We start from the raw sequence: 26,896 nt of genomic DNA, 5'->3' as shown, positions 1-26,896 counted from the left end.
TGTTGTAAAGCTATATGCTTCCATCCCTTTGTTTCAGAAAGAACGTTTATCAAATTACGATGTTGGGCCTAAATTTAGGCCTTGTTTCTCTAATGAAACTTCAGTTCTTCTAAGGCAACCTGGTAAGGAGAACCACAAGAAACAACTCTCTCTCAGCACATTTCACATGCCTGTCTGCCAGCACTCTCTTCAGTGTTCCACTAAGGGAAAGGGGATTCTGTCATCAAGCTATTCCACTGATGAAGTGTTTGCTGGCAAACACCAGTAGGCTCTCAAGGAACATAACACAGCAAGATAAAGCTTATACAAACTGAGAGGCATAAACATAGCCTACTTGTGTTAATCCTGTAAAAGCACATCTATGACAAGAGGAGCCAATGCTGCAGAATTGTGTACTCTAATTCTCCACTTTAGTTTTTTCCTCCTGAAGAGACAGGACATAACTGTAGGTGTGTCTTTTTTTGGTAACCCCTTACTTCCATGCAAGGTATGCCTTCTTTGTAACTTAATTAGCACCCATACTAACCAGGCTTGGTTAAGAACCTACTTTCAATGTATACAGAAAATAGTACTACATTCATTATGTTAATGATCAAAGCTATACAAGATTGTAGATTGTTTCGGAGATCAAAGGCAATCAGTCAGACCTCATTACAAGAAGAACAAAGGCATTCTGACTTCAAAAGACATTTCATTGTCCTTTGTTTCCTCCTCTAAAAATAATTTTTGAGAAGATGGTGAGCCACCTCAGAGGAATCTAAATTAACAAGCATTTGACAGTACCTTCTAGCTCTGACTGCAGTTTGATCTTGTTCTTTTTCCATTTCTTTTATTTCTGTCACAAGTGAATGCTGATTGTTTGGCCTGCTGGCTTAATCCTTGCATATTAAGGAATAAAAATTTAAAGTACTGTGTCAATCTGGAAGTTACCTAAAATTGTGCCTTTCCCCTCAGATTGCTTTGTCTTGCTCGCTGCAAGTTTATCTGCAAAAGGCTGTTTGAAAAAATGTTCAATTGAATTTTGTATTGCCCTGACTGAAGTGATACTTTCAGTCAGATTCACAGAAGAAATTAAAATACTTTGATACAGTTTGAGCTCTAATACCTACCTTTTTGACACAGAGTTCCTTGAAGGCATGTCATGGTTTTAGCTGGGTTAGAGTTAATTTTCTTCATAGAGGCTTGTATGATGCAGTGTTTGGGATTTTTGATGAAAATAATGCTGACAACACACCAATGTTTCTGCTGTTGCAGAGCAGTGCTCACAAAGAGCCAAGGCCTTTTCAACTTCTGGTGCTGCCCCACCAGCAAGGAGGCTGGGGGTGCACAAGGAGCTGGGAGGGGACACAGCCAAGACAGCTGGCCCAAATGGAACACAGGGTTGTCCCATGCCATGTGGTGTCACGGTCAGCAATAAAACTGGGGTAAAGGAGGAGGAAGAAGGAGACATTGAGAGTGGCGGCGTTTGCACCTCATGGGTCCTGCTCTCAAGGGAGTGGCTGACACCTGCCTGCTGATGGGAAGCAGTGAACAGATTCCTTGGTTTGCTCTGCTTGTGCGCACAGCTTCTGCTTTACCTAGTGAATTAGTCCTTACGTTAATCCATGCGTTCTCGCATGCGTTCACTTCTGCCTTTCTGATTTTCTCCCCCATCCCATCTGGGGACAGTTAGCAAGCTGCTGGATGGTACTTAGCTCTCTGCTGGGGTTAAACCACAACAAGGCATTCACACTTTCTCAACTGCTTTAAATGTTTCTAAACTGTTACGTAAGGGATTTTTTGGAATTTTCATATTCACCCACAAGACAAAAAACTTTGCCACACAAAGATTCAGACATGAACACCTTCATTTTTATATCAAGGCTAACAAATAATAGTTCTCCAACAATACCATTTTAAACTTGTTTTTCACACATCCAGGGCTATTTTACATTGCCGATAAGGTCTCTGGCGACAGTCTCCATAGTCTATTGTAAATTTTCTAACACAGCTAAGACAACAGCACTAAGAACTTCATTCAGTCCAGGGCAGAACAACGGGAAAGGGTAGATCTTTGTTCAGTTCTCCTCCCTACCACTAACAGTCATCCAGATACCACTGCTTTTTATTTGCATTTGGGAAGTATGTTTACATTTCAGATATTGCACGAGGAGACTTTTTACTAGTGTCAAACACTGAGATAAAATATTAATTGGAAAACATGCTGATTTATCACATTTTGGTCTCTCACCTCATAGGTAATGATCACTCTTCCAGGCGAAGTTGCCCTCTATAGACCTAGTAACATCCCCTCTTAATAAAATATTTCTTCTCCTATTAATCTGAGGATTATAGATTAGAATATGATAGTTCATTTGGAAGAGACCTACAAAGATCATTGTGTCCAACTCCTGGTTCAATACAACACAACCCAAAAATTAAACCAGATGTCTGAAAGTGTTGTCTTAATGCTTCTTGAACTCCAGGAGGCTCAGTGCTGTGACCACTTCCCAGGGGAGCCTGTTCTAGTGTCCAACTACCCTCAGTGAAGGATTAAAGGCATTATCCAAATGCCTCTTGAATGCTGGCAGGTATTCAGCCACCTCACTCGGAAGCCTGTTCTAGTGTTTTACCACCCTCATGGTAAAGAAATGTTTCCTAATATCCAGTATCCCAGTATCCTTCCCAGAGCAGCTTTGTGCCATTCCCACACATCCTATCATTGGTTACAAGGCAGAACACACCGGCACCTCTGTCTCCGCTTTCTCTCCTCAGGAAGTTATAGAGAGCAATGAAGTCACCTCTGAGCCTCTTTTTTTTCCAGACTGGACATCCCATGTATCATCAGCCTCTTTCACCAGTCCTTTCACCAGCCCTTCCACCAGCCTTATGGCCCTCCTCTGGATGCTTTCAAGGACCTTAACATCCTTTTTTTTTTTTTTGCATTGTGGAGCCCAGAGCTGTACATAATATTCAAGATGAGGCTGCACCAATGCTAAATATAGTGGGAGATTCACCTCCTTTGGCCTTCTGGCTATACTGTGTTTAATGCATCCTACATTGTGGTTTGCCCTCTTGGCTGCCAGGGCACACTGCTGGCTCATGATGAGCCTGCTGTCAGCCAGCAGCCCCAGCACCATTTCTGCTCCCCAGCCACTTGCCTCCCAGTTTTTACTTTGTGTCCGGCATTGCTCCATCCCAGTGAAGCACATGGCATTTTCTTTTGTTGAATTTCATGCTGTTGACAATTGCCCAGTGCTCCAGTCTATCTGCATCCCTGCATATTAACCAGGAAAGTCTTTTCCATAACTTTCTCAGGCACTGAGTATAGACTAACAGGTCGGTAGCTTCCTAGGTCTTCTCTCATGCCCTTTTTATAGATACGTATAACATTGGCTAGCTTCCAGTCAGCAGGAACCTCCATAAATTCCCAAAACCTCTGGTAAATTATTGAGAGGGGTCCAGCTATAACATCTGGTCACTGTCTCAGTACTCTGGGATGAATTCTGACAGGCCCTGTGGACTTATGAACATACAGCTGATACAACTTGTCCCTTACTATTTTGGTGACCACAGATGGAAAGTCACTGCTCCCCCAATCATGATCTTCCAACTCTGAGAACCAGGCAACCCAAGATCCATCATTACTATTAAAATGGACACAAAAATTGCATTAAATGCTTCTGTTTTTTCCTTTTCCTTACTTGTTAGGTGACAATCTGCTTCAAATCAAATAGATCATTAAATATCAACCCAATGTTTTCCTTTGACCACTTCTTGCTCTTAACATACTTGGAAAAGCCTCTTTTTTTTTTTTTTTTTGGTTGCCTGACACCACACTGGGCTGGGTCAACTCAAGCTGGGCTTTGGCTTCTTTTGTTTTCTCCCTGCAGATGTGAACCACAGCACTGTACTCCCCCTGTTAAGTCAGACCTTGCTTCCAGAGTTCATACATTATTTTTCTGCCCTAGTTCAAAGTGGAGTTCCTTTTCCAGCCAGGCTTTAGGAATTTCCCAGACTTGCTTGTCACAGCAGTATGATATTCCCAGTTTAAGTCTGGGCAGTTGAAATCTCCCATAAGGACAAGAGTAACTGATCCAGAGAGTTTGTCTAATTGCCTGTAGAATAGATCATCCATACCACAGTCCTGGGTGAGAGGTCTACAGTAGACACACACAATGATATCTGCTTTGCTAATCATCCCCTTAATCCTTACCCAGAGGCTCTGTATGATATCATCTCTAAATGAGATGAAGAAGAGGGAAGAAGCCCTAATTCTTACATGACCATTCTGAGGCACTTCTGTGATTTCTAACCTCTCAATATCCCTTGTGTCTTTGCTATCACATGGCTCTCATAGAATCATAGAATCATTAAGGTTGGAAAAGACCTCCAAGATCATCTGGTCCAGCCAACCTCCTACCACCAGTATCATCCACTAAACCATGTCCCTAAGTATGACATCCAACATTTCCTTAAACACCCCCAGGGACAGTGAATTCACCACCTCCCTGGGCAACCTGTTCCAATGCCTGGCTACTCTTTCTGAGAAGAAGTTTCTCCTAATTTCCAACCTAAACCTCCCCTGGTGCAGCTTGAAACTATTCCCACTAGTCCTATCACTAGTTATCTGTGAGAAGAGGCCAACCCCAGCTCCCCACAACTTCCTTTCAGGTAGTTGTAGAGAGCAATAAGGTCTCTCCTGAGCCTCCTCTTCTCCAGACTAAACAACCCCAGTTCCCTCAGCCACTCCTCACAGTACTTGTACTCCAGACCCTTCACCTCCACCCTCTACCTCCCCTAGGTCATAGCAAAGGACTTTGCTAGCACACCATCCCACCAACATTGCTGTGCTGCCCCCAAGCTTATCTCTAGTGAACCTGGTTTTATCCCTTTCCCCCTTCAAATCTAGTTTAAAGCTCTTTCAATGAACCCTGCTAACTCTTGTGCAAAAATTCTTTTCCCTCTTTGAGACAGGTGTCCCCCATATGTTGCCATCAGGTCTGGAGTCATGTAAAATAACATCTGATCAAAACCCACAAAGTCCTTCTGGTGACACCAAGGTACAAGCCAGGTATTGATCTGCTGGCTCTTCCTGTTTCTCCTCTCATCATTTCCTACAACTGTAGGGATAGAGAACACTATACTTGGACTAGATAAACAGATTAGGAAAGCGTTCATCCAGGCTGTTTTGAATTGTTTCTTTATTTCCTTTTCCTTGAAAGTTTCATTTTACTTAGCATTTAAAATTTCTTGTTTGCACAGAAATAAAATTGGATTGGAGTTGGGGGAAAGTCCCCCTCAAATCATAACACCCTTCTTAACAGGAATATTTTGTCGCTTAATCTTTTAGAGTCATCAATTTAAATCCGATTCCTACTGACTCTATATTCTGTTCCTTAATGGCTTCTTCCACATCAAACACTGAGGCATCATCTAAAAGTTGACTGCAAAGCTAATATCAAGCAGCCAAAATGTAAAACTGCAAACAATGCCTTAACAGAGGTGTTTGGTTTTTGCTTTTTGCATACTTTCCTCCCCTGGTCTGTTCTTTCTCAAAAGTTCACGTGGAGACCCACACATGCATACATATATCAGGAGAAAAATCATATATGCACATACACACATACACATATATATAGACAATTAACCACATACACTACATGTATAGAGACAAGAAATAGAAATAGAAATAGAAATAAAAAGTAAAAAGACTGTTCTCTTTAGGCTTTTTTTTCTGATTTTTTTTTTCATAAAATGCTTCTTCTGTTCTCTGTGCAGGATGACAAGATGCATTCCAAAATTCACTTTGATTCTCAATTATATGTCACATTTTTAAAAGTTACTTGTCTGGAAAAGTAATTGTGAGTTGCATATATGAGTAGCAGAGAGACTAGCATCCCCACAAGGCAAGGCAATGTGGGGAGGCACCTTGAGTGTTTGATATTCCCCAGATTTTCCTCATAGCATGCCCAGAGCAAACAATGCCCTCCAGACTGTACTGAGTTAGTCTCTCATTCAACGGTAGTGAAAATCTACAATGGCTGCAGACTGAGACCCCAAGACTACTCAGTAAACTAGAAGGCAACCTCTTCAGGAGTCATGAAAAAAAAGAACCTGGAATTCTGTTAGTTGGGGTTCCTGGACATTAACATATATACAAAAACACGACATAACCTCAAGTCTTCACAGCTGCCCTGAGGCCAAAGTATGAAGCTTTATCCCCTTTTTCATCATATTTTTTCTTCACAGTAATCATTCACAGAATAAACAGGGACAGAAAGTTAATGAATTAGGGATTGAATCCATTCTCTGCAAATAAAACACACTCATATATATGTCTATTTCAAGTGATGTTTGATTTTGTCTAAGAAAAAAAGAAAGCAAACCCAAGATTTAATAATCAACTTCTTGATGTAAGCACCATGAATTTTATTGTTAGACCTTGAAAGTAACTGATGCCAACAGTTTTCCTACATCAGCCGGGACAAGTCAATGACAGCCTCTCATATAAGAATGACATAAAGCTTCTATAAATTGGTCGCCACTCCAAAGTCCCTTTGCAAGCTGAAAGTAACCCTTAAACCAAAATTAACCAGGTAGGATATGCTATTCTGGTTTGTGAAACTTGAGACTATGTATTCTTTTATTACATTGGAAAAGCAGAAAGTGGAATTCTTTCTTCTTGCCAAATATAGTTCCATCTCACTTTGCATATAATACTGCATGTTCACTGAAAAGGATGAGCATGATCAACCATATGTTCTAGATAATTTAATGATTTTGCTGCATAGGTTGGGCCAAGGAATGACTACACAATTTGTGAAAGCATTTCACCATGTGCTTAAGATGATTCCTATCAAAAGCACCACTTAGATATCTATTTAGGTGTAAGAATATTATTCAGTCCTTTTGAGTAAGTTGTATACCAACTTATTATGAAATATTTTGCTTAAAGATGTTTTCCTGATTTAGGATCTAGCCTAGTCTTTCATGACTAGTCTTTATAGTCTTTCATGACTAAAAAAGCGTTACAGAGATAAAGGTGGGTAGAAACCGAGCAGTCCCCATAAAACTATTCACACCAAGATGTGGTATTGGTTTTGCTCCAGTTTACCTGCTCCTTTTCATCATTTTATTTTTCTCCCTCATTTCCCCAGCTAGCTAAAATTCACTCCATAGATTGTCATCTCCAGGTTTTACCACAGGTCCTTACATAAACAGTATTCAATTCCCAAATAATTGCAGCGTTCCTAAGGCACACAGGCAGTTTGTATTCATCAACTCAGAGTAATGAGCAGAATCCTAACCCAATGGCCATCTTGCTCATTATTGTTGTGGTTTAACCCGGCTGGCAGCTAAACACCACACAGCCGTTCGTTCACCCTCCCCCCTCCCTCTCTGGGATGGGGGAGAGAAATGGGAAAGTGAAGCCTGTGAGCTGAGATAAAGACAGTTTATTAAGACAGGAATATAATAATAACAATAATAATAATAATAGTGATAATGATAATAGTATTAATAATAATAATGTGTAAGAAAACAAGTGATGCACAATGCAATTGCTCACCACCCGCTGACCGATGCCCAGCCTATCCCCGAGCAGCCGGCCCCCCCCACCCCGGCCAGCCACCCCTATATATTGTTTAGCATGACGTCAGATGGTATGGAATACCCCTTTGGCCAGTTTGGGTCAGCTGTCCTGGGTCTGTCCCCTCCCAGCTCCTGCTGCACCCCCAGCCTGCTCGCTGGCAGGACAGAGCGAGAAGCCGAAAAGTCCTTGGCCTGGTGTAAACACTGCTCTGCAACAATTAAAACATCAGCATGTTATCAGCGCTCTTCTCATCCTAATCCAAAACATAGCACCCTACCAGCTACTATGAGGGAAAATTAACTCTGTCCTAACTGGAACCAGGACAATTATATACAAGCTGGCTGAATGTAACACCTCCTTGGGAGCAAATGCTATTTGCTGCCTGTTAGATAATGCATTAAGACATGAGTCTAGTTAATAAAGGGCATTCAGATGCCACACAAGGGACAATGAACACCTGGACCTGTGAAATGTCCCCTCATAAAGTGGTACTCACTGATATTTTTAAAACATGAAACTCTGCTGCAGCAATGATATTATTAATGGTGAAATCAGATGAATTCTTACTGAGTTCATGTAAAAATTTCTTTAGAGGTCTAGAGCATTCAGAGCCAGGGCAAGGGAAATTCTGTGGTTCCTCAGTGGGTCATGACACCATATTTTTCTACACTTAGCTTCTTGCCACACAGATAATAGTTGTTTCCCTTTATCTTCCATTTGCCCAGAATACCTTGGATGACAGCTTTCACTCAGAGAGATTATAATTGGAAAACTCTCCCAATCCACAAGGTTTCTGGGGGCAAGGAAAGATACTTGCCCCCAGAAGTATCTTGAAAACACTGGATGTTTGCACAGGATATGCCATCAACAAGGACCCTGTCTACTTGGAGAGGCAGTCTAGAGACAGTTCATCACAGATGTGTTCTGGATGGAAAACCGAGTTACCACTGTTCAAAAAGTACCTTTTTTTTCCATACTTTTTTTTTTTAAATATATGCTTAACAAGACTTTACTGGGATTCATAACAAAGAAATCTAAGAAATCTTTTTTCTTCTTCTTCTTTCATGCAAGTAAATGAAATAGTTATACAACACACATGACTCATTTGACACTTAATGATATTGAACCTTGACTTGAAAAATACAGTGAAAATATTTTTAGAGAGTAAGTTGGCAGTAGCACAACCATCAGAAACTTCAGAATATCTCAAAAATATTTCACCTACCCACACAATATCTTCTGGGAGACTGATCTGGGAAAGATTATACATTTCTACACAGCTATTTCTGCTTTGGGGATGAAAATAGAATAGTGGGGTGCCACAGTCCCTGTGGAAAGATGAGGAATGGGGAGTGGGGAAATGACACAAAAGACTTAAGAACATATTCGCTGATTCATCAGCATTACCCACTGCTTGCATTCATGTTAAGCCCAGAAGCAGTAGCTCAAAAAGCACGTAACACAAAAGCCAAAGCAAGTTTGGTGGTTTTGAAACCAATGTAACACATATATCTGGCTTATAGAAAGCTACATGGTACAGGTGTGATCTCAGAATAATTCTTAGAATAATTTTCTTTCCCAACATTTGGCAATTTAAATTAACCAATCTAACATAGTTCATTAATGCAAAAACATGGCTTAAAGGTCAAGTTGAAGATAAAACAAAACATAGAAAAGTTACTAACCACTAAGTTATTTGGAAAAAAAAAATCATTGATCCTGAATCCCCCTTTTTTTTTTTTTTATATAAAATTTGTCCAAGGTGATGTACTCAAGTTTGCTTAAATAGCACCTCAAGGCACATAAACAACAGAAATCCAGGTTTAAATTCACATTCTTCAAAAGACAGAGCAACACTTAGTGAGAAACCTCCTACCAGTCTACTCAGGAAAGTTGCTGTTAGGGCAACATCTGATGCTTTAACAGGACTTTTTGTTTCTTCAAAAAAATTTAGGGCTTAAGCCCAAAGTATTTTCACCTCAGCCACACTGGAAGACGAGCAAAATATACACGAGTTTGTCCTGAGCCTCTGTCTGCAACAGAGTGAAAAGGGGCTTAGAAAAGGTATCCAGCTGCTGCCATCATAAAAACCACACCACTCTGTGTAACAATTTCTAGTTCAAAACAGCTTAGAAACTCATACGAAGAATCACTTGCAAGGCTTGACTAAAAGTCTGCTTGTGCAGGTGGGGTGAGTGGGACCACTTTGCTATGCCTGCTCAACTGCTTGGCTGGGGCTCTGCCCTGGCAGCTGAAGAGACAAGCGAGCTCCTTGGTGTCCTCACCAGTTTGGCTAGATCTGCTCAGCAACTAGACCTGGGATATAAAGGTATGAAGTGGCACTGAAAGTAAAGGCCAAACTGCAAGACTCCAGTTCCTGCAAAAACTTTGATGCAGTCTCGCAATGGTCACTATGATAAAATCAGTAGTCAGATTTTCCAGACACATGCTTGCATGAGAAGCACGTGAGCTAGAGAAGGTGTTTGAAGTCATGGTTATAAGCAGTAGCAGTCTTGTGGATGTTGTTACTGGTTTCAGCTGAGACTTCATGACATTTCAGATTTTAATCGGACCATTTTAATAACAGTTCCAATTGCTGACTTTTAAACTGTGATGCACTGATCCTTTGTTTTTCAATATTAACATTTTTTTCTATATTGAGAATAAAATGAGCATACAACAGAGACACCAGAGGGGGAAAAAATAATAATAATAATAATAAAAAAGGTAAAATATGTAAAGCTTTGAAATTTCCTTAATATTTTTAGTAACAGTATTCATGGTATTCCCATCTGTTGAGTTTTCCTGGTACTTTCCATTAAAAAGCTCTCTCAATAATCTTAATACTTTGTCTTTAACAGCTTAGTCTGAAAACTCCTGTGCCATTTCTAAGCTTCAGTTTCAGCCCTAGAATAACCAGTCATTTTTCTGATCAGAAAATAACAAAATAAGATCAATTGTTTTGCACATACTGAAAGAAATATATCTATATATGTATACAACAGTATCTAATAGTGTGCTCAAAGAGTCACTTATAAATGTGCTCCTATAAATTGATGAGTTGAATTTACATTCCCCAGGCAACTACCGCTTCGGTATTTCTTAACCTAATTTCCCACTTACTTTTCCCTCAATGCCACTATGAAACTGTAAAGTACAAAATAAATATATAGCATTTAACATATATTTCTTATAGTTTTCTTATATATATAAGGATATTTCGTATAGCTTTCTTGAAGCACTTGTTTATTTGTAAGTGATTGGAGGCTGGGGGCCTGTTTGTTAATGCACCGCTGGAGGTCTTTATCTGGATTTGAAGTCTCAATAGAATTCTGGTGCACAGTAAATCCATATGCAAAGACCAGTTTGAAATTCATAGTTACACTTTGGCCTGGGAAGGCAACTCATACAGTTTATTGGACAGGCTTTATCATAAACAACTTTAGTTGGCATAAGGACAAATTTTCTGGGCTTTTTTCTGATGGACATTTTTTCCCACAGCAGTGTGGGAAAGGAAAAAAACTCCCATTGACATGTCTTATTCATTACCTCTAAGGATACATGGAATAGCTCTGAACATCCAACAAAACAGCAAGTCATGGTGATTAATGTTTTTTAAGAACATTGAGATAAAGTGAGTTTTGGTAACAGGGGAAAAAAGAATCTGTTTGCCTATGGGTTTGACCTAACCTCAGAAAAAGAGACACATTAAAAAGTGTAGGTCTTTGTATTTGAGGGATATATGCAGCTTCTCAATCCTGCATTACTTGTAATGTTTGATTGAAAGCAACTCACAGGAGCAGACAGATAAGGCTGGAGAAACCTTTAAACCAAGCTTTTAGGTGGTTAGATAAACAAATGCCTGGGGGCTGATCAGAGCACAAGTGTGCTCTTAGTCATACTACTTGAACCAAATGGCTTTTAGGTACCAAACAGAGTGCTCAGTATCATGTGGTCAGGCAAATTGTTCATGTGAGAGGGGGAATGGGGACCTTGACTTCTACCACCACTGCCACCTCACCCCCAGAGAAAACAGAACTGTGCCTGAGGATTGTCTTCGTAAATTGGCGGCATTGTGGAAGGGGCTGGCCATGGAGCAGCACCACCATTTGGCAGCACAGGTGCTGTTTATAGCAGGGAGGCACTGGCAGCTCATGGGCATGCTCTTCATACTACAAGTCTGTGTGTGCGCGCTGGGCTGCCTTTGCAACTGGAGCAAAATTCTAAATCTGTCGCTGTCTGTCTCTGAATTGACTCCAACTGCTGTCTGCTGGCAAATGCTGATACCCAATGCCTGAATGGGGTCTCTGTGAAGCGGGCACTTGCTACAGTCTGCTCCACCCATCTCGTGTTTCAGGACTGATGAGATCTGGAGCAGTCTTTTGGGAGCTATCAGCATTAGATGAGATGAAGAGTCTCATCAAGCACAGCTGGGAAATCACCGTTTTAGGATCCCTATAAGAACTGTCTATCAGCAACTGTTCAGATTATAGCAAAGACAGTTTGTTCACTCTCCTTCACACAAAAATATACATATTTCCTACTACCTCCAGGGGTCTCCTAAAAAATATATAAAGAGGAGAAAATCTTTCACAATGGGCTCATTGTGACTGATGTGCTACTAAAATGTAGCAGATTGAAACTGCATGGCATGTTGTGTCATAATGTCTGTATCTAGATTATTCTCTCTTTCAGCAGCTATCAAATATGGTTTTATCTTTTTTTTTTTTAAGTAGTTTTTGCTGAGTGAAAGTAACACAGTCCCTCTGAGGCTTCTGAGCCTTATAAAAAAGGTACTTCATTTTTTCATTTGCATGCACACACTCAGGGTTCCTACAGTTTGTTCTCAATCAATAAAACTGAATGGAAATAAAAATGAAAAAGGAAAGGCGTAAAGCTCACAGATTTATTTTTGTCTTGAGAACCTTCATGAAGTAAGATTTTTCAGCCCCTAATCTTAGTAAGACAGCAGTCAGAAGGAGTGATTATCTCTGTGAGCTTTACACATTAATTAAGCTGCACTGTATATTCTTACTTGAACTAGTTTGCATTACAACCACCTTCAAAAAAAAAAAAAAAATAAGAAAAAAAAAAGATCTTAGTTGCAAAAGAACGCTTGATTTAAACAAGGTAATGAGAAGAGCCAGCGGTCTCTGGGAATTGCTGATTTTATAGTCTATTAAGAGCCAAAGCTTTTACAGCAAAGTCTTGATCTATCTGTTTATAAAATGAGAATTCGGAAAGAGAGGATTACTTTTACAGGATTATGTGTGGGCCTTCCAAATACTCAAGTATAGTTACAGACTTGTTATGTAAGTAATAGCTATACAACAAAATGCAGATCAACACATTTTTACTTTTTGTGTAGGTTTTTGTTGTTGGTGGTGTTTTTTTGTTGTTGTTGTGTTTGTTTGTTTGCTTGTTTGTTTGTTTTGCAGACTTTTGTGCCGCAATAACCAGCACATCTTTGAGATACCCCTGTACAGTGAGGTGACCAATACTGCACTTCTCCATTTACTGAAATAACAAGGTCAGAATGTTCCATTTTATGTGGATGCTCAATACGAGACAACTAAAACCTCATTTCATAAAGTACTTAGTGTCCCATAAAGCTTCATGTTGAAAGCATGGCACAGGGCTCCTTCAGCAATTAAGAGGTCCCTGACAACCACACAGAACAGATGCCAATCATCTGTGAAAAATCTAACCTAGGTCCCAATGGCAAAGGCTGAAATAGCTAAATTTCTGCTGCACTGCTTCCAATGAGAAGCTCCTTCTCTCTCCTTAACCCTACCTCATTCTCTGTATGGCCTATCCAACCTCTGCGGCAAAGGACATACTCTGCTGTATGAAACAATCTTTTTTAGTTACTTACACTGTAACCAGGGTCTCTCCTTAATTAAGGCCCAAACTGCAGCTCAAATCTTTCCAGCTTTTCAACTTCTGATGTGATCTGAGATCTGCACCCTGCACTCTGTTCTTGATGTCAAATGGCCATGCTCACCCCCATGCATCCTGACAGATGGATTCTAACCCAGGTATTTATCAAAGTGTCAGAAAAACACAGCTGAGGAAAACACCACTTCTGCCACTTTAGAAGGCACACATTAGTAACTGCAGCAATAGCCAATGTTCTCCATGACTCCCTTCTCCCTCCTGCTGCAGGCAGCCTTCCTCTTGCTCCCATCATGGTGCCACTAGGTTTCACACTGCAACTAGATAATCTCCCTACCCTGGAGACTACAGAAGAACTGAGAATTTTCACTTCATTCACTTTCCTGATCTTTTCATATACACTCTCACAAGCTGGCAGTGAGACAGCCAGTGAGACATCAGTCTTAAAATATTTTTTTTCAAAATTCTTAGAGAGAATTTGGTTTGAACTGGAAGTAACTGTGTGGGGAATCACTCTGCACTTCCTTAGTACAACTTATCTTCACACACAAAGAGGAAAGTAAAAATATTAATATCAACCATTCCAAGTATTGAAAACTTCATTGTTCTCTTTTTCAACAGAGAGTTTTCCATCTGAACATCTTGAAACAGAAGGCACGGCCTGAATGCGTGATTATGCTTTAAGTTATTGCAAGAGAATACAGCATCTGAATGAGGAAGCATACAAAATGTCATCAAGCAGTAGACCATGCTGGCAAGCCACTGCTCTTCAATACCCAAAGTTGCTGTCAACCATTGACTTAAATGCATTTCAAAGAAACATTCCTACAAAATTTTCTTCCAGAAATATTTACTGCACGTACTGCCATTTTATTTATTTTGCCCTCATTGTCATGCTATGATGGGACACTTTAGTAGTATTGAAAAAGGAATGCTCCGTCAATTTATGTGGACTTGTAACACAGACCTTTTATTTGGACCGATAGTTTTCTTTTCAGCCTACAGTACTGATGGGAGCTCTCTTCTCCCACTTTCCACAGAGGTAGGTGCATTATTTCAGATATGCCTAAAGCTGTGCTTACTACTGGGAAATATTGCTGCCAATACAAACAATGTTGGAGGGACTGGAACAATGACAAATCAATCATTCCACGTATTGAAAATGGATGCTGAAAGCAGAGCTGTGTAAAAATATTATTTCCAAGATACAGCAGATAAAACTTGCCTCCAATTTATTAAGCAACTGTTTGCATCCCTGAGAGTCTGCATCATATTTTGGTTTCCAGCTTCCTTAGGTTTATCAGAGAAATATTGTCATTTGCATCAAAAGAACCAAAAAATGATTTCTCCCAATGTTTTTTCCTTTGTGACTGTACACCTATTACTTTCTGATTTCAAACAAGTTCCCAACTGCATTCCAGGATAATTAGTCATTTATTAACTAAAGCACTGATGTGATTTCTATGGTAAACTATGTGATTTCTATGATAAACATCTAGATCCTCAGATGGAGTCAATTTATGACTGTGATGGGAAAGAAAAGTCTTGAAAACACTCTAAATTTAAATGGCTAAGATACAAATCACACAGTAAGAAATCTGCTCTCTGAGTGCTGCTGTGTTCAGTGCTCTTTGGAAACCACTTCTTCTTTTCTTGTTCCTGATGAATCCATGATTATGCAACTAGGATTGAATTTAGAAACAGAATGATGTATAACTGCTTTCTCTTTAGTACTTCAGTAAGTAAACCTAACTCTTCTACCATTCACACACAGAATTCCAATCTTCCCTCAAGAGAAACTATAAAATTTAGTAAAATAATAAAAGCAAAATCAGCAATATGTTAGTCAGTGTGAAGCTCTGCTCACATTACTTATATCATCTGCTTGCCAGGAATTCAAATCTCATTGCCATGTTTCGTTTTCTACCATTTTAATTACATAAACACAAATTTATGGGGCTCTGAAGATTACATACCACACTAATCGCTGACATACAGGAAGCCAAGAATAAGTGTAACAGTACCACTGGACACCAATGTCACTCAATGTATTTTCTAAATTAGTCAAAGTAGTCCTATCCTGCTACACAAGTGAGAAAAAAATAAAAATCAACATGAAAATGTTTGCAGTTAAGCTGATAATGTAGGTCTTCTACAATTTGCTATGCATTTCTCAGCATATACCTTCTATAGCTCACAAAAACATTCACCCTTGAAGCAACTTTGAAAAGTTATTTGGGAAACAATAGGATTGCAAGAAGAAAGACTATGTTTATTGTTAACATGAAGAATTAAAATAATAAGTTTATTAAGCATTAGCTGACTAGCTATGTTTATGGCACCAAATTATATAGGATCCTAACATCAATACTCTGAACCTGAATTTTGATGATTTAAAATTAATAACAGTATTTCATTTTCTTGCCTACACTTAGTAGCACTGAGTAAGCTGTAGCTAGTAGAGTAATCAATGAGATAATTCAGGAAAGTTACAACTCTTGTATCTTACACTTCAAGATAACAATACAGTAACAGCAAATCTGCATCAAATTCCTATTTAACATTTGACCATTTAGTCAAAACAGGAAAGCAATTTCCTTTACTCCTTGTCTAATAAGGAATTGGAAGGTAATTTTAAAAGCTCTGCTTTTGCTGAAATCAATGTGTAGCATCATCACATTGTTGATTAAGTTAAATCTGGCTGAAGGATGAGTCATTCACTGCTATAGAATATTTTTGTGCTCATAAAGATTTGCTGCAGGCAGAATAGAAGGAAGAAATCACCCAAAATACCTTTAGCACTTATTATGTGCAAGACATAAATGGTCATCAAGCAGAAGGAATTGACAGCAATGCTCAGAGGCAAATACACACATTTTATGGCAGGTCCCTCAGGCTGACTTGTGACCTGTGTGCTACTGACTCCAAACACAAAAATTCCAAACACTAAGTAGGGATAGAAGAGGACTATATTTTGTTAGAACCCCAAGAAACTATTATACTCAGTTCTCCTCATTTTCCCGCTATTGATTTTCCTCTGCTCTTATCTGCAGAAACAGACAAGAGTTATAGCATAAGGTATTCCTTCTGTTTCATGTATTCATGCAGACAAAGTTAAGAAGGAACATTTTGACATACAGTTCAACCCTTTTATATGGTAGAACATTAAATTTAATCTTGTTGACCTTGTATAAATTCTAATAATTAGAGGTATTAAAATGTAAACTGTGTCTGACTAAAGTAGATTTTCTAAACAGTCCCTCAGTCCTAACCTGAAAACAACAGGACTGGAAGTACTGGCAAAAAACACTTCCATTGACAGCTTCCCCCTAGTGACTCATCTCCATCCCTCAAACAAGAGAAAATTTCACTGCACTTCCTACCTGAATTTATCTGATTTTAGTATGCACCCATTGGTCCTTCCTTTTGGTCTGTCTCAGCTGGGGTTAAATACTTTGCACTCCCCTTAATAAAACACTCAGTCTCTCTGAAGGAATTTCTTTTATTGATGATCTAGTTGTGTTGAGGTACAGGCCTCTCACATCAACATATTTTACCCAAATGCCTCAACATGCAGGTTGATATTTGTTCCACTGCTCCTTATTCTTTAATTCTTTTTTTCAAAACACAAACTACAGAATTGCATGTAATATAGTAGTCTAAAACCAGACTCACCAGAAGTATACTTCCCATTTTCTCCTACTCAGTACTCTTGTTTACTTATTCCAGAAAAGCATCTACAGCTATTTTTGAGACCTCCATCAGAGTTTTTGTCAGCTGTGATGTCTAATTTTTTTCTAAATTGAGTTCACTGTGTTCTTTAAATAATTCTATTCATTTTCATTCCTTTTTTTCCTTTGTAATACAGTGATCTGATAAGATCTGATAAGATTAAGATAAAATGCTGAAATAACACAAAGTAATGTCATTAAATCTAATTCTTATCTTATTTACTCTTCTTATAGTCTTTATAATTAACTTTTTTTTTCTTTTTTCTTTTTTCTTTTTTTTTTAACAACCATGACTTTATTTATTACCAGGTAATAAATGCTCAATGCTACTCAATGCTTCCATCTGTCTAGTTCACGCTGTAACAAATACACTAGAAATATCACTCTTAAAGGTGATCTTCCCTGAGATGTCAGTTATCTGCCTTTGAATTTCTTTAACACACTTGATTTTCTGATATCTTTAGTGTCCATTTAACATTAGACTATCATTGGATAATGCCATTCAAATATTTATTATGTAGTTACCTTGAGCATGCAGAGTTATAATCGCACAGAACAGGACCTGTTTTCCGTAGAAAAATGTGGAACTTGCTGCATTTCTGTTTTCTCTAATCAATTCCTTCATCAGGCCTTTCCGTTATAGTGCCTAAAGCTGAACTCAGTTTAAGAAGTCGCCCATCTTATGCAGGTCTACTTCAAATAGCTCTCTGAAGTGTTATAAGCTTCAATGTATATTAAATATTAATGTTAGCAAGAAAGGCATCTTACCCAGTGGTATTAGACTGTGTACTAATTGTCCAAGCTTTCTGTCTAAAATGTTTATCTTTAAACATTGTTTATTATTCCCCTTATTGGATGAGAAGGCAGTATGACATCCTCAGGTGATACTGACACATCATCCAATTTATTTTCAAGTACAGAACAGAAATGGTTATAAATACTTCTCTCTTACTTTCATTGTCAATTTATCACCTCCATTTATAAATGGGCTTTTCCATTCTTTGTCTCCTACATACATGGAATTTTAAATCTTTTGTCTGTTTTGCTCTTTTGGTTGTGGTTTTTTTTTTTTTTTGGTTGGTTGGTTTGGTTTTTTGTTTGTTTGTTTGTTTGTTTTCCTTCTTGACACAATAATTCTAGATTCTCTTGTGTTCCACACATTCCAAACCTTTAAGATTTATAGTATTTCATACTTCCCCATTTCTTTTTTATTTAAACATTTCTGTTATTGTTTTCATTTATATCTTTATTTATCCTCTGGATCAGGATGTCTTAGTAAACATTATCCTCTTTCTCAATTACACCATTGCAGGTTTTTCATTTCCCATAAACTGTGAGATCCAAATTTTTACCCATGTTTTGCTGCCAGAGTTTTATTTATAGTCATCCTTATCTTTGCTAAATAAGGTTTTTATAACTTAAAATAAATATTTCACTACTTGGAATCATCTTCCCTTTTTCTTACATTAAAAATAAACAAATCATAACTACTGTTTTATTAGCCACCATCCAACTTCTAATCCACTCAGAATTTTACCTCAATCCATCTATTTTAGGTTCTAAATGTGACACACATAATTATGTACTATCGCTAGAGTAAGAAAATCATCATCAGTAATTTTTAGCAACTTCATTGACTTTATACTACAACTGCATGTCTCTTCCAAATTGAAATTCCACAGTACCAAAAGGTCTGATTTTTAGATATTCATAACAATGCTTGAAGACTAACTTTTCTTACTGTCTGTTCTGATTTAATAATGCATATAATGCTTTGGTTTGGAAGGGACCTTAAAGAGCATTTCATTCCAATGCAAGTGCCATCCATGGTCAGGGACACCTTCTGCTAGACCAGGTTGTCCAGAGCTCCATGCAGCCTGGCCTTGAACACTTCCAGGGATGGGACATCCACAGCTTCTCTGGGCAACCTGTTCCAATGCCTCACCATAATCAGAGTAAGAAATTTCTTCCTAATATCCAATCTAAATCTATCCTTTGTAGTTTAAAACTATTATTTTTTCTATATAATGAGTATCCAATGCTTAATGCCTCCAACATTTCAGAATTTAGACTATATATTCAACCATAATTCATATGGTTCTACTTTATATTTTTACTATTAATTGATTACTTGAAAGCAATTTTATGATAATGCCGCATTCCCCTAACCATATTTCTAAACTACTTCAAATGTCCTAAGTAGAATTTAACCAACAGACTTGACTGGTTTGTAATGTTTCAGTACTGATAAACAGTTCCAATCAGATATTAAAAATATGTGTTAAAAAAACTTTCTCACCATCTGGATCTACAACTTCCTCTTGTTGTTTATATTTTAATATTTACTGTATTTTTATTTCTGTTTACTATGCTATTCATATTTTTCCATGAATTACAACTAGTCAAAAGCAAACAAATTATCAGGCATCTCAGTATTTCAGTATTGATAAGTTTTCTTTGTCTTTTTTTTTTTTTTCCTCAGTGGTTGACTCCTGGTGCATTTTCTAGAAAGATAAAAGACTTCTAGCCAAACTGAATAACTTCTGGTTGCCATTTTTCATTAGCCAGAAATATCCAGCCTATTTATCTACTTTCTTTACAGTTATACCAGTATAAATGCTCTTTTAAATATCTGCATCAATGTTTGTTTGTTTGTTTTCTTTAACCTTTGTTTTCTTGGATAATATATAGCACTGGAATCTGCATCTCAAAATTTTACATTTTCTCTTGTAGTTTATATCACAACTTGTTCTTTGCAAATGAGAACTCTGGTTTATCTTTATTTCAGAACAAAACAAACAAAAAAAACAGTACATAGCATGTAGGAGAGCTAATCAGAACATATTAACAAAAATTTGCAGAATGGGGCAAGAGGATTCAAAAAAAAAAAAAAGTTTACTTCCCAGTATAAAACTTCTATCAAAAAATATGCTTCTACTAGAAGAATTGACAGTTAAGCCAGTTCTCTGCAAAGAAAGAAGTAGTAAGAAAATCATTTTGAGATAAATTATGAGATAGCCATCTGAAGTCACAATCTCATCTTTCATTAGTGTCAGTCTCATAATAAGTTATTTGCCCAGAGAAGCTGTGGGTGCCCCATCCCTGGAGGTGTCCAAGGCCAGGCTGGACGTGGCTTTGAGCAGCCTGGTCTGGTGGGAAGTGTCCCTGCCCTTGGCAGGGGTTGGAAAAAATGATCTTTAAGATCCCTTCCAACCCAAACCATTCTGTGATTCTGTGATACCATATATAATACCAAACATAAAGAATTACTTCCAGTCAATAACCTCTACTTAGTAGGACATTAAAGATATTGTGAACACTCATAATAAGAAAAAGGGTGTCTTTTGCTTTACTTAATCTCTTTTGCCCCACCACCCCCACCTCCACCCCTCCCATGAAAGAGTCAAAACTTGACTGTCATTTCTGAGAGAAAGGATGCCACCACATGAAATAAAGGCCTGTGCAACAGGCCTCTTTGCCACAGGGATCTTTCTCACGCGGGCATAGGGGCTGTGAACTGCTGTCATTCTCAGCCAGACTGCCCACACAACTCACAGTGGAGATACAAGCCTGCAGGCTAGCCTATATACCACTGGAGCTCTGCAATATTCCACCCATTTGGAGGATCCTCATCATTGGGATCATGCTGGTGTAGCTACTGATCCTTTTGATGACTTTAGCATGTGACCAGTGGTTATGGTCACAATAAAACAATGCCATACATCAAATAAACTTCACTGCAGCTATAAGCCTGCATTTCTCTCATAACTTTATCATTGATTCTTCTTTTCCTTTGTCTTTTCTCACCTCTTTTTCCATATCCAGCAATTTTTGAGCAAATGAGAAAAGTGAAGCTTGTTCCTCCATATCAGACTTCTTCTTTTTCCAGGACAGAGTCAAGATTTAACTCAGGAATTATTTTAATCAGGCCTCTAAAGCAACAGCATTGAAAGTGAACACACTTACAAGAGAAGCATTATTACAATAAATTTTGATTGCAGGCAGTAGGTGAAATAAAATACCTGAAATTTAAAGATCATTTTATTAGGAGAGCATGGCATGTATATATGTCTCCAATACTCTAAAGTACTCAAAACACATATATATGATGAAAAAGACCAGCTGTTTGCATCATATAAGCTTGAAGCTGTTCATTTGTGTGTTTTCTTATGCAAAAAGTCTGAAATAGACTTCGATATCACCATGGCTGTCGTGTTTTTTTCAGAGGAACTAATGGGCTATTAGCCAGGGAATACTTGAGCCTGCAGGTTCTTATAGTTTGCTTTGCAAGAGTGACCTATGAGTTTTTAGTTTTATGTGTGTACATCCATCTCTCACAAATCAAGTTCAATTGTGAAATAGTTTTCCTCTGTGTATACGTAGATAATGAATTCTTCCTGTTGCAAAGTGACCTCTAGAGTATGAGAACTAGTTTCATTTCAATTTGTGTCAATGAAATACTTGACAAATTGCTCTATTTATTCACGTATAGACTGGATTTCAGTGCTGAGCATTGTTACTCCGCTGACAAAGATAAATCAGGCTGTAAGTTTTGCCCTGTATCTTCATGTCGTGACTGCAATTACAGATACGCACCCAAAGTGCAGCCTCTGTACAAAGTAGGATGCATCACAGTGACACACTATTTCCTTTCATAAAGATTACAGGAATCATGCAACATAAGGATTAAAAAAAAAAAAAAAGTATTTATTAAAAAGAGCTTTAAACACAGCACAAGCCTGCATGCTCTGTTTGGAAAAGCAAAGACATTATCTAGGTAACCGCATACAAATTTTTGTTTTATTTTCTATGTAAGTGAATATCAGTTTGATTCACTGTCAGTTCAGTTTAGCAGTGAGGTTATTGATTTAACACCCGTTTCACAACACTGAGCATTTCTGGAGGGAAGCCATGTCTCGGCTTCTTTTTTGACTCTGCAGGATTCTCCTGGAGGAGCCATAACCCAATTTTCCTTATTAACCAAAATAACAACAATTTTTTGTACTATTGATCTAAAGGCAAAGCCTTCATCACAGAGATGATGAAATCATGTGCTTATGATTTGCCCCTCCATATGCTGCACTGACACAAGCCAATGTTTCTTGGAGCAGCTGCCACTTGTTCTTTTTCTCCTTGCTCCAAAATTATTTGAGCTTCACCTGTTCTTTTCTCAAATTAGCCCAAAATTGTTTTTCATTTTGAGGCTTATGCCAACAGTAGCAACTGTACCAACTGGTACCTAGGCCTAAGATCAGAGGGCCACTGACTTCTGAAATGACGTATTTTTAATTGATTTGAATGGGATCAAAGGTTTAGAAAATTAGCCCAAGGACTTAAAAAAATGGAAATTATTCCTGGGGAAAATACAAGCAAAACACAATACATATACTTTCTTGTATCTCAGGGATGGTAAAGTATATAATGTCACCTCCAAGAAACTGAGAAATGAATCTTACCCCAAAAAATGTTGAAAACTGTTTCAGTCTGTGAATCCTGAAATTAGACCACTAGAAATGGCCTGACTGCAATATCCTAAGTCAAACTGTTACCAATTTGTTAATGTTTTAAAGACCACGTATAAATCTTACAGACTTAAAACCTTTTTTATTTCTTTTATCATGGTAAGCTCTTAGTGGCTCTCTGATAGTTTCATTTAAAAATTTACCCTAAAAATATCAACTTAGGGCTCACAGACAAATTATTATTTGAAATCATAGTTAAAGTTCAGTTTATAACAATGAAAAATTATTTGTTCAATAAAAAAAAATCTTATAGAATGCTGAAACATGCATAGGTTACTTGCTTCAAGCTAAAAGCAAGAAATTCAGTCTTTTATGTATTTATTTACTCTTCTATTTGTGAACACAAATACAAGCAGAGTTTGTAATGTAGCTATAATTAGTCCAATTATGTTTGTGCATATTGGAGGATATTTACTGGGAGAATATAACATCTTTTCTTTAAATGCCTTCTATTTCTTCTTTAGGTCTGGTTTCTCTATAAAAATGTTGTTACTCTACATATGCAAAACAATTCCCTCCAGGTATGAAGTAATGCAAGATGGAGGTTTCAACACCTTCTGCATAAAAGCTTTTAATTCATCTGTCATAAAACCAGTGAAAAGCCCTCACTCGCTCTGTTCAGTGAGAGCTGAACGAGACTCAAAACCTAAAATGGGTCTTGTTGACTGACTGTTACAAAACAAAAAACAAACAAACAAACAAAAACCTATAATTTGTGATCCAACATAGCTAAGAGAACTTCAGCCACAATTCAGTATCTCTGTGACTTTAAAACACAGAAGTCCTAAAAAATTATCAGCAGAGTGAATAAGAATTCCTTGTAAACCCATACCTAAGCTTTATAGTTGTACAGGGACCTATGAATAGAAATTTCCATACACTTCATTTAAGGGACTGACATGCAGCTATTAGTAAAAAAATATCCCTGTAGGCTCTGAAGAACTGAGAAAGATCAGTGGTGAAATCCATGTCTTATTCATTTAAAAGAATTCTTACAAGAAATACAGAGAAAAACCTCAATGTATTCCAATCCACCTTCTACAAGGACATTTTGAAATATATGAGCATCATTACAAGTAATACTGCTGTTATCACCTTGCAGTGGGGGTGGGAAAAATCAGAATCCACAGTACTATGTTTTCTGTAAGTGGAAGTGTTCAGCCTCCCCACCTACAGCCATATTAAATCACAGGAGACTTCTATGCAGGCTGAGTTTGAAAGGAAAAGGAATAAGAACTGGATTTCATGTCATGCTAACTTCTGTTTTTCTAACTGGGGCTTGAACTGAACTTTTTTTTTTTTAAATGATATTGAAGTAAAATTAAGAAAAGGCAAGATGTCATAGACAGGATCACTAATCAAACACAGCCTAAATAATGTGCACCATGTCTTGCTCAATGGGAAGTAATTACTATAACATTAGTTTTGCAGTGTTTAAACAACCATTTCATTATATTTTTTCTACACTGATTAAATTTTCTCAGCATTTATAATGCATCATTACATCTGCCTTGTGCACAGATAATGCACTGTATAGTTACTCATTAAAACTTCCTAGCTCTCCTTCATAATTTTTAATAAATCTAATTTGATCAATTTGCATAAAGTTTTATAAAGAACGAGTAGCTCTTTGTTAGCATTATATCTTAGGTATGAAGTGGCATGCTTACCTCTTTCCAAAAAAAAAAAAAAATCTATTTTCAGATTTAAGGCCTCAGGAAACTGTATTTTCTGGAGGTAAATAAGTGTAAGCTTTAGTCACAAACACTGTTATACTACAGCTGCCTATGGCCATGCTTCACTGTAGCATGGCATGAGCATATGACCTTAATACCATTCCCCTTGTTGCTAGGACGTTTTGTCTCATGGGTGCAGTAAGGGAAAAAAAGAAGTATCTCATTCTTCTGGTTCGTAATTATCTTCAGGGATATAAAGGATACTTTAGAGAACACCTAGGCAAATAACCTCTTTAAATTATCTCAAGAAAACTTTTATATTCTCTCAAGTAAAAGGCCACATTTTTAATCCAAGTGTTGTACCAGGTATTCACTCTGTGCTGTACCTTCTGAATTGAGGAAAAAAAATATGTGTTTTTTTTTAAACTAACAAGTAAAAAAAAAAAAAAGCTTATTTATTTAAACCACTGTGAAACTGATGATTTCTTTTAACTAGTGACCTTAACTTCATCATTAGATGCAAGATTGCAGGGAGAAAAAAAAAAATTGATTTTATCATTCATGATTTTTTTAGATCTCTTCCAGATCCAATTCCATCTTTTTTGTTGTGTTGTTTAATTTCCTGTCTACTTTGTATGTATTAACATTATGTTTGTTACCTGAGCACCATAATGGTCTGTCACAGATGGCAAGTCTGGGAGTGCTGGGTGCCTTGGCTCTCAAAAACACAATGGCTGATTATCAGGTATTTGAAGTTCCATTCTCACTGACAAAATGTTATGAAGTTTGGGGGAGTTTTGTGATTGGAGTGAAAGTACTCTTCCGGTTTTTTTTAGAATGAAATATCCGTCTTCATTCATTTCTCTAACATGAAGTAACAAATCTTGACAAAACAGAAGACTGATGCAAATTGAGGCATTAATGACACTGATATAAATCCAAAGAAGCTTCTCTCACTTTGAAAAAGATAGGCTAGTAGTATTCAAGATAAAAATTTGCCCTGATATGTTTAACTTTGTTATTATTTTTACTAGAGTAAATCCCAAACTGGATTGCTGAGGAAAATGCCATCTTGATTTCTTTTCTGATATCTGTTCATTAATTTACTAACATCTACAGTTATCCAAAATTATCACAATATTACTGTTACACGTTTCTAATATTGTTCTGATCAAGCTTTAGTGCTGCTCCAGGCAGAATAGAAATTGATATGTTGAGTACAGCTGTGTAAACAGGTAGGCACTCCCAACTGTTTCAGTCCTCAGGAATAATCTTATATTACAAAATAGTGAGGTAGAAAAGGGAAGTGAATACTTATGCAACTTCTTGAAAAGACAACTAAGTGCAAAACAGGTATGGCTGTGAACTTTTGCACTGTGCAATATCCTAGTTCTTAGCATTCCCCAAACCATGGACTATCATTAAAAGCCCCATGGGCTATTTTCCTGCTGTGTGCGAACTGATCTGTCCTAGAATTGTTTCTGTTTGCTGTACAGACACTTTACAACAGGAAAATAAATAAATAAATAAATAAATAAATAAGCATCTTCTATTTTTGTTAAAGATGCAAATATTTCCTCTTAAGAGAAAGCTTTTATCTGCCCAATAAATTGTAATTCGTCCTTTTGTTCAAACAGAACATATCTGGCCAGAATTTTTAATTTGCATGGAACAAAACAATACCACCTTTTTATTAGATGAACCTGGTCTATACTAACTAGATAGCAATAGAAGTTTTACACCAGACATGAAAGCCAAGCATCAGTTTCAGCTTTATGGGCATGCTGCCAATAATTACTCCTCAGCAATCTTTGTCTCACTAAAAATCACTCCTCTGTCCTCACCCATCTCTGTATGCAGAAGTTCTTGAAGTCCTTCTCCTTTATTTATAAAAAACAATACTATTTCCAAAGCAAGTGCTGGCCTATGATCAAAGAGAATAAATACTCCCCTTTTCCCTCTCCTTCTTAGAGAGGCCACTCTATTTGAAGTTTTCCAAATAAGCCAAATACAGAAAAAGAATCAAAAGATTTTAACCAAATGGCTTTTCAATAGCTTGACATGACACGTCAGGAAAAAAAAAAATGGGAAAAGATAAGAAAAACACCAGAGTATAAATGTCTGGAAACTCAGAACCACTCTGTAGTCCCATGACAAAATAAACTTTTAAAATCCTTTTATTAGGCACAATTACAAATTTATCTCCTGAAAAGAAGAGCCTTCCTCAGGAAGCTTTAAAGATTTACCTTCTCTACCTTCAGCTGCCAGAAACTGAGGCAGAACACAAGAAAAAGTCTTGAAGACCAAACAAATCATAAGACTTTCACCCTTCAGATAGTGAGATCAAACCCTTCAGAAGTGTACAGCACAGTTTTCTAGAGAACATTATCCTCTCCTTTGCAAACAAAATGAAGAATAGAGCCCCAAGGCTCATTTAAACTCTCTAACAAATCTGACATTATAGTTTTTGCTTTTTTTCTTTAAAACTATTTTATTTCA

The 26,896-nt window shown here is 37.5% G+C and overlaps 1 long non-coding RNA gene across 1 annotated transcript in view; it reads right to left on the bottom strand.

Moving 5' to 3' along the window:
* Window positions 1-26,896, bottom strand: part of LOC308185157 — a 58,971-nt gene that overhangs the window by 15,955 nt on the left and 16,120 nt on the right. Inside the window, exon 1 of the long non-coding RNA XR_013943175.1 lies at window positions 1-26,896. This exon is cut by the window's left edge and continues 2,722 nt beyond it; it is cut by the window's right edge and continues 16,120 nt beyond it. This is a non-coding gene — a long non-coding RNA (uncharacterized lncRNA).

The sequence above is a fragment of the Anser brachyrhynchus genome, assembly GCF_964034855.1.
Source record: "Anser brachyrhynchus genome assembly, chromosome: Z".
NCBI lineage: Eukaryota > Metazoa > Chordata > Aves > Anseriformes > Anatidae > Anser > Anser brachyrhynchus.
The sequence above is the reverse complement of the archived record's forward strand: the minus strand, read 5'-3'. Positions and strand labels throughout refer to the sequence as shown.